Source organism: Carassius gibelio, chromosome A5 (assembly GCF_023724105.1).
Source record: "Carassius gibelio isolate Cgi1373 ecotype wild population from Czech Republic chromosome A5, carGib1.2-hapl.c, whole genome shotgun sequence".
Taxonomy (NCBI): Eukaryota; Metazoa; Chordata; class Actinopteri; order Cypriniformes; family Cyprinidae; genus Carassius; species Carassius gibelio.
In genome coordinates, this window is record NC_068375.1 from 81,088 (window position 1) to 96,995 (window position 15,908).

Here is a 15,908-nt window from a genome sequence, read left to right on the forward strand (position 1 = left end):
CTTAGGTCTCAATATGGAACCCAGCCTTCCATGGTTCTCACGGATTCATCATGAAGGCCTGGCGCCGGACGTTCCGCCGCGTCCAGCTGCCTAGGGTGATGGAGGATCTCAACAGGGTCTACAGTACGGACACTCTGGAGCAGTTTTAGCAAGCCCACACTAACCGGTGCCTCTCAGTGCCACTACCCATTTGAGGTGAGAACACAGGAGGATACCGGCTCTACACGAAGGCTATAGAACCTAGCAAACGTGTTAGGGGTCGCCCAGCCCGCAGCTCTGCAAATACCTGTCAGTGAGGCGCCATGAGCTAGCGGCCAGGAGGATGCAACACTTCTAGTTGAGTGAGCTCGCAACCTGAACGGGCAGGGCACATCCTGAGCCTGATAAGCCAGGGTTATGGCATCCACAATCCAGTGGGCCATCCTCTGCTTAGAGACGGCATTCCCCTTCTGCCGGCCACCGTAACAGACAAAGAGCTGGTCTGAGGTCCTGAAGCTTTGCGTCCGGTCCACGTAGCACCTTAATGCTCGGACGGGACAAAGCAAAGCCAGGGCTGGGTCTGCCTCCTCCAGGGGCAGCGCTTGCAGGTTCACCACTTGGTCTTTGAAGGGTGTAGTGGGAACATTGGGCACGTAGCCAGGCTGGGGCCTCAGGATTACCTGGGAGTCAGCCGGCCCGAACTCTAGGCACGAATCGTCGACCAAAAATGCATGCAGGTCCCCTACCCTCTTGATGGAGGCCAGTGCAAGCAGGAGCAGAGTTCTCAATGAAAGAAACTTTAGCTCAACAAAGGCTCGAATGGGCCCTGCTGTAGTGATTTAAGCACTAGAGACAGGTCCCAAGAGGGTATACAGGGGGGCCGGGATGGATTTAACCTCCTGGCCACCGTAACAGACAAAGAGCTGGTCTGAGGTCCTGAAGCTTTGCGTCCGGTCCACGTAGCACCTTAATGCTCGGACGGGACAAAGCAAAGCCAGGGCTGGGTCTGCCTCCTCCAGGGGCAGCGCTTGCAGGTTCACCACTTGGTCTTTGAAGGGTGTAGTGGGAACCTTGGGCACGTAGCCAGGCCGGGGCCTCAGGATTACCTGGGAGTCAGCCGGCCCAAACTCTAAGCACGAATCATCGACCAAAAATGCATGCAGGTCCCCTACCCTCTTGATGGAGGCCAGTGCAAGCAGGAGCAGAGTTCTCAATGAAAGAAACTTTAGCTCAACTGAATGCAAAGGCTCGAATGGGCCCTGCTGTAGTGATTTAAGCACTAGAGACAGGTCCCAAGAGGGTATACAGGGGGGCCGGGATGGATTTAACTTCCTGGCCCCTCTAAGGAACCTGATGATGAGGTCATGCTTACCCAAAGATTTCCCATTCACGGGGTCATGGTACGCAGCAATAGCGGCAACCTGGACTTTGAGGGTGGAGGGAGACAGCCTTCGCTCCAACCCTTGCTGCAGAAAGGATAGCACGACCGCAATCAGACATCTTCGGGGGTCTTCTCGGCGAGAAGAACACCACTCAACGAACAGGTTCCACTTCAAGGCATAGGCGTGTCTCGTAGACGGTGCTCTTGCCGAAGTGATGGTGTTAACTACCTCTTGGGGTAGGTCACCTAGAACCTCTGCGTCCCATCCAGGGACCAAAACATGGAGTTTCCAAAGGTCTGGACATGGGTGCCAAATGGTGCCCCGTCTCTGAGTCAGTAAATCCCTCCTCAGAGGAACCGGCCAAGGAAGGGCTGTCGAGAGGAGCACTTTTTCGGGGAACCAGGTCCGAGTAAGCCAATATGGTGCTACTAGCAAGACTTGCTCATCGTCCTTCCGGACTTTGCGCAATGTCTGTGCGAGAAGGCTCACTGGGGGAAACGCATACTTGCGTAGGTCCCGCAGCCAGCTGTGTGCCAGTGCATCCGTGCCGAGAGTTCCCTCGGTCAGGGAGTAGAAAACCTGGCAGTGAGAGGTCTCTGGAGCAGCAAACAGGTCTACCTGAGCAGCTCTGAACTGCCTCCAAATCAGCTGGACCGTCAGGGGATGGAGTCCCCATTCTCCCGGGAGTATTGCTCAAGACAGCTCGTCGGCTGTACGACTGAGCAGGCCTGGAATGTGAACCGCACGAAGTGACCTCAGAACCTTCTGACTCCAAAGGAGGAGGTGGCGGGCGAGTTGCAAGATGTGACGAGAGAGCAGACCACCTTGGCGGTTCATGTACGCAACAGTTGCAGTGTTGTCCAATCGGACCAGCACAGGCTTGTCTAAGTAGTTGAGATTGTGAACACTCTGCTCTCTGAGAGGAATGAGAGCTGCCTCCGTGACTTCCGTGAAGACACAGGGAGACTGGGACAGCCGGAAGGGCAGGACCTTGTACTGATATGCTAGTCCTTCGAACGCAAACCGCAGAAAAGGTCTGTGGCGCGGAAGTTTGGACACATGAAAGTACACGTCCTTCAGGTCGATTGCTGCAAACCAATCTTGGGGACGGATGCACCTGAAAATGCGTTTCTGTGTCAACATTTTGAACTGTAGCCGATGGAGGCCCCGATTCAAAACTCGCAGATCCAATCGTAACCCACCGCTTTTCTTGGGTACAATGAGGTACTGGCTGTAAAGCCTCGTCCTCATATTGGCTGGAGGGACCGGCTCTATCGCGGCCTTCGCCAGTAGGACTGCGATCTCTTTCCTCAAGACAGGGGCATCGGACGCTTTCACTGTAGTGTAGCAGACACCGCAGAGCTTGGGGGGAAGCCGGGCTATCTGAATCGCATAGCCGAGGCTGATGGTTCGGGAAGGGAGCACCTGGTCTCCACGCCAGGAGGCGGCGGACTTAGGACACAATTGCATTGCTACCCCCCGCTCCACCGACGGGATTCCTGAATACCCCTTCGCTGCACCGCCCTCGAGGGTGGTGAGGGAGGAGGAGCCCACTGGCTGGTTTCTGGCAGTAAAAGGTGCCATCCATGACTTGGTGAGCTCGTCATGCACTTCAGGAAAGAAAGGCACTGGGGTGGGGCGCTGAGAACCAGCGCGCGCCACCCCGAGAAACCAATCATCCAACCGTGAGGGCTCGGGACGCGGTGGGGAATTCCACTCGAGCCCTACCCTCTCGGCGGCCCGGGAAAGCATAGCTGCCACTTCGGGATCCGACTCAGGCTTTGTCACCATCCCAGAGGACGGTAGCGCAGCTGAACCTTGATCCGACCGCTCTCCCTCCGATGCTGAGATCGACATCTGGTCCCAGTGGGGGAGTCCCACTGGATACCGCTGGTACGCTCCTTGAAGAGGGCCCAGCACGTTCTGTGGGTTGCTCGCAGAAATGCACGGGTGAAATGGCATCCTTTTAAGGACGATCCATTGTCTTTACAAAGACGCACCCGTGAAGCTCTTTTAGAGAAATTTGCTCTTTAAGAAATGTTCTTTTAGTGCTGAGGCGCACAGGAGAATTGGCCGATTGCAACACGACAGGGGTAGTGCAACACAGCAGACACAGTTGAGCAGAGCGATACTAATGCTCGGCTCCGAAGCGAAAAGCTGGTATGCATTGCACCTGCTGCCCTCTTATACTCAAGCAGTGATCAGCGGCAGCTGGATGCAATAATTGCATGCCAATGTGCATTGGCTTGTTTAGTTTACACTCTAAGTAGATTGGTCTATTGAAGCGACATCCCATATTCGTCGGTCACCGACGTGGCGTCGAGAGTGACCGACTGAAAGGGAACTGCATTATGGTCTGCACAACTAATTGGGGGTTTGGAAAAGGATCTATATGCATCTGGTATTGAACCATAACCTAAATCAAGTTTTTTATGTAAAGTTATTGCTAGAAATGTAAAACTCCCTACAAAGAACATTTGTTAAAATCACCCATAATAAAATGGGGAGCATCCAGTGAATGCAACTGATACCGATGCACCACCTGACTGATGTCCGTTGGCTTCTGAACATCAGACTTCGGGTGAATGTATACCAATGAGATAGTTACTGAAATTCTCTTTGCAAATAAATAGGCCGGGTAGATAATCAATAGTTCTACATCTGCGGTATACACTTCCTTGGACACAGTCACTGTTTTTGCCCATTGATTGTTAGTGTATAAAACAGACACCTCCTCTTTGAGACTTTCCTGTGACTGAGAGGTCAGGGTCCAGCCATAGGTGTCCCAAAACCGTCCAAAGACAGTTTGGTGTCACAATCCTTCCCAGTTAACCAGGTATACATCAGTGCAATTACAAGTATCTCTGTACTTCCGTAGACAGCACACATTTGCATGCAGTTCATTTATTTTTCTTTGTAAAGACTGCACATTCTTGAGAATTATACTTGGCAGTTTAAGTTACTTTAAGTTGAGTGGAGCTGTGTGTGGAATTGCTTTTTATACTTTTATAAATAAAGTATCATTGTTGTTTTTCTTTATATTCATGTCTCTGATGTATCCTTGTGGGAACAAACCTGCTTCCTTTATGGACCATTATCTTCCTGGGTAAAATTCACAGGATGGTGTAGTCTTTCATATGTGCTAAATTTTTGCTGAAGGAAACGGGGTGTTATGAGGGATGGATGCAGAGAAAACTTAGGCTACAGTAGATGAGGAATCGATTATTGCAACCCCATGATATTTTGTAAACTGGAATTATGACAGAACTGGGCAGATTCAGATATTATAACAATCTATCGATGAACGCACATCTTGCCTCTGTGCCATCACAGTCTGTCCCCCTAAAAATGGCCTACACTCTAAAAAATGCTGGGTTGTTTCAACCAAACTTTGGGGCAAATATGGACTAACCCAGCTGTTGGGTTAAATTTAGTAATTAAAATTTTAACCGAAAAAAGGGGTTAGTCCATATTTGACCCAAAGTTTGGTTGAAACAACCCAGCATTTTTTAGAGTGTATTGCGACACCCACGTTTTATATATATATATTTATACAAATAAATACAGACAAAAACATATGTAAATGAAGAAAATCTAAACATATTTTTTGTAAATATTTTAATTGATGTATTCATTTAGTGACACTAACAGAGAATTTGCTGTGTTTGTCTGTTTCAAAGCAGAGGTTTGAATTTTTAAATGCAACTTTTACACAAACATCAACCGTATTATGAAAGCCTTCAGCTGAATAATTTATCAGTTGATCATCAAGGTTACACAACACAAACGAACCTATAGTTCAAGATTACAATCATATGTTGCAGAATATTGCATGGTGAAAGTGTTCAAATAGAGCCCAAAATATGAAGTATATAAATTTGCATGCATAAAAAGGTTTTTTCTCAAGTTAATTTAATAAACTTCTTCTTTGGTCTCGATAATAACCACAGGCTAAGTATTTACATTGTGAGATGATGTCAATTGTTCAATGTTCTCTCTTTCTTATAATCTTGTTTTAGAGTATGCCGATGAATAATCAAAGTACAGACCTTTTTGTCTATTACTGATATACTGTAGATGTAGAAGAAAAAAAGGTTAATTAAATCCAGTCTAGGGACTAGTGTCTTATTATTATTATTATTGATTAGAGAATATATTTAATTACAATATGCCATTATACTCTGTAATATATACCACTGTAACACTTTTTAGATTAGATTAGATTAGATTCAACTTTATTGTCACTGCACATGTAGGTACAAGGCAACGAAATGCAGTTAGCATCTAACCAGAAGTGCAATAAGCAGTAAGTACAGAATAAAGGTCTATAATATGTACAATAACTATACAGGTAAGTATTATGGACATAATTTACAGATATTAAATACTATAAGCACGATATACAGATAGGTGTACTATGAACATACTATACAGATGGGCTATGTAAAAGTGTATGTACACTATAGGCAGAACTATGAACATAATTTACAGTATTGCAATGGACAGTAAAGTGCATAGAAAAAAAATATTTCAATGTGCAAATGGATTATACATTGTTCCTGGATGAACAGGCAGTAGTGCAAGTAATAACAAGTTACTTTTTGCTTGTTGTGAGTAAATAAATAAATCAGAGTGTTGAAGAGGGGGAGGAGTCTATGTGTGGTGTGGGGGGAGTTGAGGTGTGTCAGAGGGCAGAGTTCAGCAAGGAGACAGCTTTAGGGAAAAAGCTGTTCCTGAATCTTGTGGTCCTTGTCCGGAGGCTCCTGAAACGCCTTCCGGAGGGGAGGAGGTTAAACAGTTCGTGGTCAGGGTGAGAGGAGTCCTTGAGAATGCTGCGAGCTCGACGTAGACAGCGTTTCTTCTGGATGTCCTCAAGAGCAGGAAGCGGTGTCCCTGTGATGCGCTGGGCAGTTTTCACCACCCTCTGCAGTGCCTTGCGGTCAGCCACTGAGCAGTTCCCATACCAGACTGTGATGCAACTGGTCAGGATGCTCTCGATCGCACACCGGTAAAAGTTCACCAGGATGGTTGAAGACAACTGGTTCTTCTTCAGTGTCCTGAGGAAGAAAAGGCGCTGGTGAGCCTTTTTGACGAGGCTGGAGGTGTTTGTGGCCCAGGACAGTTCCTCCGAGATGGTGGTTCCCAGGAACTTGAAGCTGGAGACACGTTCAACAACCATCCCGTTAATGTGGATGGGGTCATGCGTGCTTCCTTTCTTCTTCCTGAAGTCCATAATGAGCTCCTTGGTCTTATTGGTGTTAAGGAGCAGGTTATTGTCAGCGCACCATGTGGCCAGGTGCTGTATCTCTTCCCTGTAGGCAGTCTCATCGTTGTCACTGATGAGGCCAATCACCGTGGTGTCGTCTGCAAACTTAATGATGGAGTTGGATCCATGCACAGGCTTGCAGTCGTGGGTGTAAAGGGAGTATTTTTTAAGTCCCTTTTTAAGTTCTCATCCAACTTTTTGTCATTTATGTTCAAAGTAAAAGCAATGTTGAAGTCCTAATTGGCCATTTTTTACTGTTGGTTGCCATTTTGAGATGCTAGATTACTTATTCTATCTCGAGTTAGTCTGAAAAAAAGAGACCACAAAATGATTTTAGAATTATGCTTTTAAGTTTCACAGTAATTCACTTGTCTAATTCATAAAAAAAATAAAAAATAAAAAAATAAAAAAATAGTCTTTTTATTAGTTTTATTAGTATTAATATTATATTATTTCTCTGAACATTTCTTAAAATAAATAAAATGAGTCGAAGTAGCTCATTTTGTCTTCCAGTCAACTTCTCACATGCTGCTTCATTTCATACACACAATGGGCCACTTTTCAGAACATGGAAAATATACCATTGCCATCTGTTGCAAGAAAGAAAAAAATGGACGTTTTATTTATTTACTTTTGATGTTCCTCTCAAGGCAGTCATCATTCAATTTGTTATTTGGCTCTCAAAGAAACCGTATTTGGCAGTTAAAATTGGAACAATCACTCCAGAGCCTTATTCCTTCTGTGGAGAGAAAAAAAAAAAAAAGTTGAAAAGGTCATTTATTGACAACACCATATATGTATCTTTAACTGTTACCCTGGACCACAAAATAAATACATTTTTAATAAATAAAGAAAAAAAAACTTTCTCCTCTGAAACCCCAAACAAACCCCCTTCCTCCTGAAACATGAACTATCTCACTTTTTCCACCCCCCACTGGACACTTTTCACACACACTGCTGTAGGGGCGTCGAACTGGGGGTAAAACCAGTACTGATTACCAGGGCCCCAAAGGAAGAAATGGCCCTTGAAATATCCCTTGTGCATTGTTCAAATTCATTAGCCTTTCGTTATGTTCGGGATGAAAACAACCACTTAATTAAACTGCTCTAAAAATGTATCAGATTCATATCAATTTTCAGCACCGACTTGGTAGTGAAGTGCCAGAACTTGTGGCATCCCTATTCGCCATTTTATTGTCTGGTTGGTTCAGTCTGAAATACTGCTAAACAGCGGACATACTGCTAACCACTGATCTATAATATAGGAGCTGCTTCACTGTCTGTTGGCAGTTTAGAACGCGATGAGCGATCCAGTCTTATATAGATCAGTGCTGCTAACTCGTTTTCATTTCTTATTCGCTGCTCTAAACAGGGGTTGCTTGTGGCAACACAGCACAACTTCCTGTGTTTGCAATGCATTCTGAGCAGCGAAAAAAAAAAAAAAAAACGTGCAGCGGTTAGGCAAAGCTAGCGGTCTTAACTAGGTCTTGAAAATGGTATTGGATCGGCATATAGGTTCATGTACTCGCCGATGCCAGAATTTTTTGTGGTATCTGTGATATTTCCGATACTCGTATCGGTATCGGAACAACTCTACTTTTCAACATCAAAAGGCAGCAGGTGCATAAACACTTCTTTTTTGTTTACTCCATGTAGTTCTGAGAGCATGAGGTGCATATTTGGATATTTTCAGATACATCAAGGTAAATGCACAAAGGTCTCTCTCTCTCTCTCTCTCTCTCTCTCTCATTAAAATTTGCTGTTATACTCCATATACAAGTCAGAAACTAAGCCTTTTTTTTTTTTTTGCACAGGCCTGTCTAAAGGGTTAGTGGTCCCACCTAGTGATCAACTGTAAAAATATTTTTTTTTACCTTTTCCCAACAGGGAAAACAATCAAGAATCTCACACACAAACACTATAATTTGCTGTTATTCTCCATATACAAGCCAGAAACTAAGCCTTTTTTTTTGCACAGGCCTATCTAAAGGGTTAATGGTCCCACCTAGTGATCAACTGTAAAAATAACAAATTTTACCTCTTCCCAAAAGGGAAAACCACAAACAATCAAGAATGCATGATTATATGGTGTCATGGCTTTGCAATCAAAAATGTCGTTATAATGGAACAAATGATGAAAAAAAAAAAAAAAAAATCTAATGCTGCACAAAAACTAACAATGCAACAAAGCCAATCTTGTTACTAATCGTTGACCTGCCAAAGACTGTGATAAAAGGTAAAAAAAAATAAAAATATCCAGTCCACAATCACTTTTTATATTGAAAATATGTAATTGTGTGTTTTTTTTCCCAAATCAGTGACATAATTTATGAACTTGGTAATTAAAGAGTTAAAATCTTAGATTTTTCTTTTAAACATTTGGTAGTTTTGATCAGGACTGAGGTTGAATAATTTATGCAAAAAAAAAAAAAAAAAAAAAAAAAAAAAATATTTGTCCGATACATTTTTTAAAGCAGTTAAATTTAGTGGATGTTTTAATCAATGAACATTATTTATTATTATTAGGACTGCCTATGCATAGGGCCCGGGATCTTGTGCAGCGCCCCTGTACTGCTGTATGTACATAATCCCACAAAAGTAATGTGTGTTTACATGGTCATGCACTACAAATCATCTTGCACTGTTCCCCAGCCAGCTGCTTGACTTACAGTGTTTCTCTTTGCACATGCCCCAGAGCGGTCGTGCTTTACGCCGGGTTTAACAACACCATGCTGCGGCATACAGAGACACTGTAGAGGGACTTCAGGATCGAAACAGTTCGCAGCACGACGGTCGTGTCAGGACCACTGCCCACGTATCAACAAGGACATGAAAGGTTCAATAGACTTGTTGCTTTAAATTAATGGTTATTGTCATGGTGTAAAGAACAGAAATGCTCTTTGTTAATAATTGGAATCTTTTCTAATACTACAAATGGTGAATTAGGACTTGCATTTACTGACCTAATAAACTCTTTTGGAGTTAAGCAAAATGTCACCGGGCCCACTCATCATTTTAATCATACACTAGATATATTACATGGAAATGATCTTACTGATATAGATATCGTACCTCAAAGCGATGATGATACAGACCATTTTCTCGTGTCGTGCATGTTGCGTATCACTGACATTAACTATATGGCTCTGCATTGCTGTCTGGGCAGAACTATTTTTCCAGCCACCTAAGACAGATTTGCAAATAACCTTCCTGATTTATCTCAACTGCTATTTTTACCCCAAAATACACATGAGCTAGACGAAATGACTGGCAACATGGGCACCATTTTCTCTAATACATTAAAAGCTGTTGCCCCCATCAAATTGAAAAAGGTTAGCGAAAAATGTACTGTGCCATGGTATAACCGTAATACTCACTCTCCCTAGAACGAAACTAGTAGTCTTGAATGCAAATGGACAAAAACTAACTTGGAAAATTTTAGAATTGCGTGGAAAAACAGTATGTCCAGCTATAGACAGTTTCTAAATACTGCCAGGGCCGAGCATATCCACAAACTCATTGAAAATAACCAAAACAATCCAAGGTTTTTATTTAGCACAGTGGCTAAATTACAAATAACCAGACGCCACCTGATACAAATATTCCATCAAAGTTTAATAATAATGACTTTATGAATTTCTTCACTGACAAAATGGATAACATTAGAAATACAATAGCGAATGTAGATTCTACAGCATCTAACACTTCAGTTTCATCCATCGCACCCAAAGATAAACTGCAGTGCTTTACAACTATAGGACAGGAAGAGCTAAATAAATCACTGTATCTAAACCAACAACATGTTTATTAGATCCTATACTCACTAAATTAATGAAAGAGCTGTTACCTGTAGCCGAAGAACCGCTTCTCAATATTATTAACTCATCGTTATCTTTAGGTCACGTTCCAAAATAATTTAAGCAGGTGGATATTAAGCCTCTTATTAAGAAACCAAAACTAGAACCTAGTGAACAGGCAAATTTTAGGCCTATTTCAAATCTTCCATTTTATGTCTAAAATTTTAGAAAATTTTAGGCTCGACGCATTGGCATTGATGTTTCAGCACAGGGCGGAGCAGCTCTGGAGGGCTCCTTTGGATGGCCTTGTTCTGCTTCTGTACTGTCGAGTACTGCAATGCATACTGCATACTGTAATGTCATCACGTTATAACTCCTAGTGACCGAGAGATAGGGAACTATGGACTCTCTCTTTTCTATAATTTTAGATATGGTTGCTCCTTAAGTTAAGGAAGATCAAGGAAAACAGTGTGATTCTGTGGTGTAATGTGCCCACTCACACCCTCAAAAGAGCAGCATGGAAAATGGAGCGCATCTGGAGGAAAACAAAACTAGAGGTATTTTGTACTTCTTGATGGGAAAATATCCTATCCTACAGAAAAGCATTAAAAACTCCTAGATCTGATTATTTTCCCTTTTCTTTTAGAAGACAGCAAACATAACCCCAGGTATTTATTCAATACATTGGCTAAATTAACGAAAAATGAAGCATCAATAGGTGTTCACATTTCCCAACATCACAGCAGTAATGGCTTTATGAATGGTTTTACTTTGGATAAAATTGTAACCATGTAGCCGTCAGCTACATTATCACATCAAGGTTGAAATTGACTTAACCTAAGAGGTATCATATCGATCACAAGGGCAGTATGGGGTACCTCAAGGCTCAGTACTAGGCAGTTACTTTTCAAGCGTTACAAGTAACCCTTGGGAGATATCATCAGGAAGCATGGTGTTAGCTTTCACTATTATGCTGTTGATACTCAGCTCTATATTTATTTGTGGCCTGGAGAAACATACCAATTTGAAAAAAACTAATGGAATTGTGCAATCAATATAAAAACCTGGATTAGGAGTCTTTCTTACTGCTAAATTCTAAAAAAAAAAAAAAAAAACCCAGAGCTGTTAATTATAGGACCTAATAACTCTGCATGTAATAACCTAGAACACTGTCTAAGGCTTGATGGCTGATCTATCAATTCTTCATCATCAGTTATGAACCTAGGTGATAGCGGTCTTTCCACTTTTCAAGCATTTGTAAAACTGCATTTTCCATCTCAAAAATATATCTAGATTATGACCTATGCTCTCAATGTCAAATGTGGAAACATTAATTTATGCATTTATGACCTCAAGGTTAGATTCTTGTAATGCTTTATTGGGTGTTTTTTTTTTTTTCTGCACACTTAATAAACAAACTCCAGCTAGTCCAAAATGCAGCAGCTAGAGTTCTTACTAGAACCAGGAAGTATTATTATATTAGCCCAGTTCTGTCAACACTGCATAACTTACAGTATTGTCAACCATGTTACAAAAGTTTTTTAGTTGAATCATTTATCAGTAGATCATCAAGGTCACACAAAACACAAACTATACGCAAGATTGCAATACTGTTTTGCAGACTGTTGCATGATAATTCAGAAAGTTTTGAAGTAAAGCTCAACATATGAATACCAAAAGTCAATTGCTATTAAATTTCACTGAACATTTTCATATATTAAAAACATATTTCAAAGGCAAAAACATAGATTTTTGGTCCTCTGAATAGTTTAGTTTAGTGCATTGCAGGGCATTTTCCTCTGCAAACCATAGAACTGCCCCTCTCACTAGAGAAGATGCCATTCTCAGGGTGTTTATTGTGAAATTTTGTTGTGAAATAGTATGTTTTTTCTCTTCATTTCTCTTTTTGGTTTCCTGACCTTTATACAGTGGAAAAAGGAAGTTTAATAAACATTGTTTTGCCAAAATTAAGCTCAAATGGAAATTACAATGTTTTTGACAAGATCATTTCTAGCCTGGCCTAATTGTTTATATGTATGTATTAATATGTAACATTTACAAGCACAAAACTTAAATTTTTGTGCATTTGTATTGATGATAAATCTTACAATTTAGACGTATTTCAGCATTTAAAACTTACAAATCACTATGTATTTTTAGCTAAAAAAAGTAAAATATTTACAAATAATTTATATAATTAAAGGTGCAGTGTGTAATATTTACAATTATCTATTGTCAGAAATTCAATATAATATACATAACTGTTTCCAAAGGTGTATAAACACCTTACTTAACCCTTGCGTTGTGTTCAAAACTCTATAACATTTGTGGTATTCCAGGGCATTTGATTCCTTTCCAGGGCATTTGATTCCTTTCCATCCTTTTAGTCAACTTTTCTTTAATTTAGAACTATTTTTATTTATTTATATTTGCATCTAATTAATCACATGCCTTGTTTATCTAATTTCTTGAGTGGAAAAAGCATTATTTACAAATTTTCACAATATTAAATAAAATTTAGCTTTTTATATCACATTAGTGTCCTTTTATTGTTTAGTCAGAGAGTTTGTTTTGAAAGGCCTTTATTTTCTATAAAATGGCACAAAGTCACACTTTTGGTGTTCCTGGTAAAAAATGGCCCGGCTTCAGAAAAATTACTTATAAATCACCCATTATGGTATATTATCACCAAATATTGGAGTTCATATTTTTTACTTTTTTTTTTTCTTCTATTCAGGACTGGTTTTGTATTTATATTTGCATCTGATTAATTGTAGGCCTCATTTATCTGAAAGTAGTCACCTCACTCAGATAAAGTATTATTTATTAATAATTTTTCAAAATAATAAAAATGCCGGGTCATTTTTGCCCAGGAACACCAAAAGTGTAACCAGGTGCAAAATCTCCCCCAGAAAAGTACGAAAATTATGAAAAAATTGAGAAGTAGTTCTACCCTTTGTGAAGAAAGTCTCTAAATTTCAGTCCAATGCGATAATATTAAATAGTATTTTTTTTTATTATTAAATAGTATTTTGTTAATTATAGGACCTAAAAACTTGTAATAACTTGTAATAACCTAGAACACTGTCTAAGACTTGATGGTTGCTCTGTCAATTCTTCGTCATCAGTTAGGAACCTAGGAGTGCTATTTGATTGCAATCTTTCCTTAGAAAGCCACGTTTCTAGCATTTGTAAAACTGCATTTTTCCATCTCAAAAATAAATCTAAATATATATCTAAATTATGGCCTATGCTCTCAATGTCAAATGCAGAAATCCATGCATTTATAACCTCAAGGTTAGATTATTGTAATGCTTTATTGGTTGGTTGTTCTGCACGCTTACTAAACAAACTACAGCTTTTTCAAAATGCAGCAGCAAGAGTTCTTACTAGAACCAGGAAGTATGACCATATTAGCCCGGTCCTGTCAACGCTGCACTGGCTCCCTATCAAACATCGTATAGATTTTAAAATATTGCTTATTACTTATAAAGCCCTGAATGGTTTAGCACCTCAGTATTTGAATGAGCTCCTTTTACATTATACTCCTCTACGTCCGCTACGTTCTCAAAACTTTCGTTCTCAGGCAATTTGATAATACCTAGAATATCAAAATCATCTGCGGGCGGCACATCCTTTTCCTATTTGGCGCCTAAACACTGGATTAACCTACCTAACATTGTTCGGGAGGAAGACACACTCTTGCAGTTTAAATCTAGATTAAAGACCCATCTCTTTAACCTGGCTTACACATAACATACTAATATGCTTTTAATATCCAAATCCGTTAAAGGATTTTTAGGAAGCATTAATTAGGTAAACCAGAACCGGAAACACTTCCCATAACACCCTATGTACTTGCTACATCATTAGAAGAATGGCATCTACGCTAATATTTGTCTTTCTCTGTTATTCCGAGGTCACCGTAGCCACCAGATCCAGTCTGTATCCAGAGCAGAGGGTCACTGCAGTCACCCGGATCCAGTACGTATCCAGACAAGATGGTGGATCAGCACCTAGAAAGGACCTCTACAGCCCTGAAAGACAGTGGAGACCAGGACAAATAAAGCCCCAAAAACAGATCCCCTGTAAAGACCTTGTCTCAGAGGAGCACCAGGACAAGACCACAGGAAACAGATGATTCTTCTGCACAATCTGACTTTGCTGCAGCCTGGAATTGAACTACTGGTTTCGTCTGGTCAGAGGAGAACTGGCCCCCCAACTGAGCCTGCTTTCTCCCAAGGTTTTTTTCTCCATTCTGTCACCGATGGAGTTTCGGTTCTTTGCCGCTGTCGCCTCTGGCTTGCTTAGTTGGGGTCAGTTCATCTACAGCGATATCGTTGACTTGATTGCAAATAAATGCACAGACACTATTTAACTGAACAGAGATGACGTCACAGAATTCAATGATGAACTGCCTTTAACTATCATTTTGCATTATTGACACACAGTTTTTTGTTTAAAGCACTGTATAAATAAAGGTGACTTTGACTTTGATTGTAATGTAATAATATTTCCCCTTTTTCTGTCATACAGAATTACTCACAGATTGTCCTGTCCTTCTTTTTCAGGTCTACACTATAGAGCTCAACAGTTCTCTTAAGGGCAAACCCTCACAAACCTCCCTAAAGACTAAAATAGCTATTATTCAGTCTCAACAAATCATACCAGATCAGCCCTTCCCTTCCTTTTTTTTTTTTGATCAGATTTTTTTGAATCTGCATTAAATCATCAAATGATCTCGTCTGAATCTTACTTTAAATTAACTTTATTATATGTTTAAGGAGCAATATTAATTGCACATAGAATAAAGGCCGATTTATAATTCTGCATTGAAACTATGCCATAGGTGCTGCGTAGTACATGCAGGCTACAGCATAGCTTAAAGTTCATCAATTCTACTTGAACAACAAGAGCTGTGATTAGTCTACTAGTACCCCACCTTCTGTATGTATTTGAGTGTTTTGTGTGTGTTTTTTGCACTTTAATATATTTAAATATATAGCTGGCCCTCCTCCAGGGGAAGGAGTTGTGCTGTGCTGTCGCCGCCATCTCCTGAGAAAGAGCAGCTTCCCACATCTCTGGATTGCCCGTGTCAGGGCTGCTTCATCAACTTTTCAGATGATTTATTGGCCGACTGGGACATGGGGGGGGGGGGGGGTGCGCCATACTTCTGCAAGAGGCTAGACACGCTGGCCTTGATGTTGTTTCAGCACAGAGTGGAGCAGCTCTGGAGGATGCATGAGGGCGCCCACAGTGACGAGCAGGCTGAGGCTTGGTCCACGGCGAAGTGGTGGCTGGTGCCTCACGCCGGGGAAAGATGTGTTTGATGGCCTCGGTCTGCTTCTGTACTGTCGAGAACTGGTGGGCACAGTCTTTGACGGCGTTCCCAAACAGTCCAGCCTGGGAAACGGGAATGTCGAGAAAGTCCATGTAACGCTTAAAACTCCATGATCATGGAAATAAGGAGTCAGGAACCGGCGG

General features: G+C 41.3%; 1 protein-coding gene across 1 annotated transcript in view; it reads right to left on the reverse strand.

Moving 5' to 3' along the window:
• LOC127988320 (galactose-specific lectin nattectin-like) overlaps positions 1-5,027 on the reverse strand; it is an 85,873-nt gene extending 80,846 nt beyond the window's left edge. The window contains exon 1 of the mRNA XM_052591018.1: positions 5,011-5,027. The gene's annotated coding sequence lies outside the window, so the exon portion shown is untranslated. The remainder of the gene's footprint in view (positions 1-5,010) is intronic.
• Positions 5,028-15,908: the final 10,881 nt, after the last annotated feature.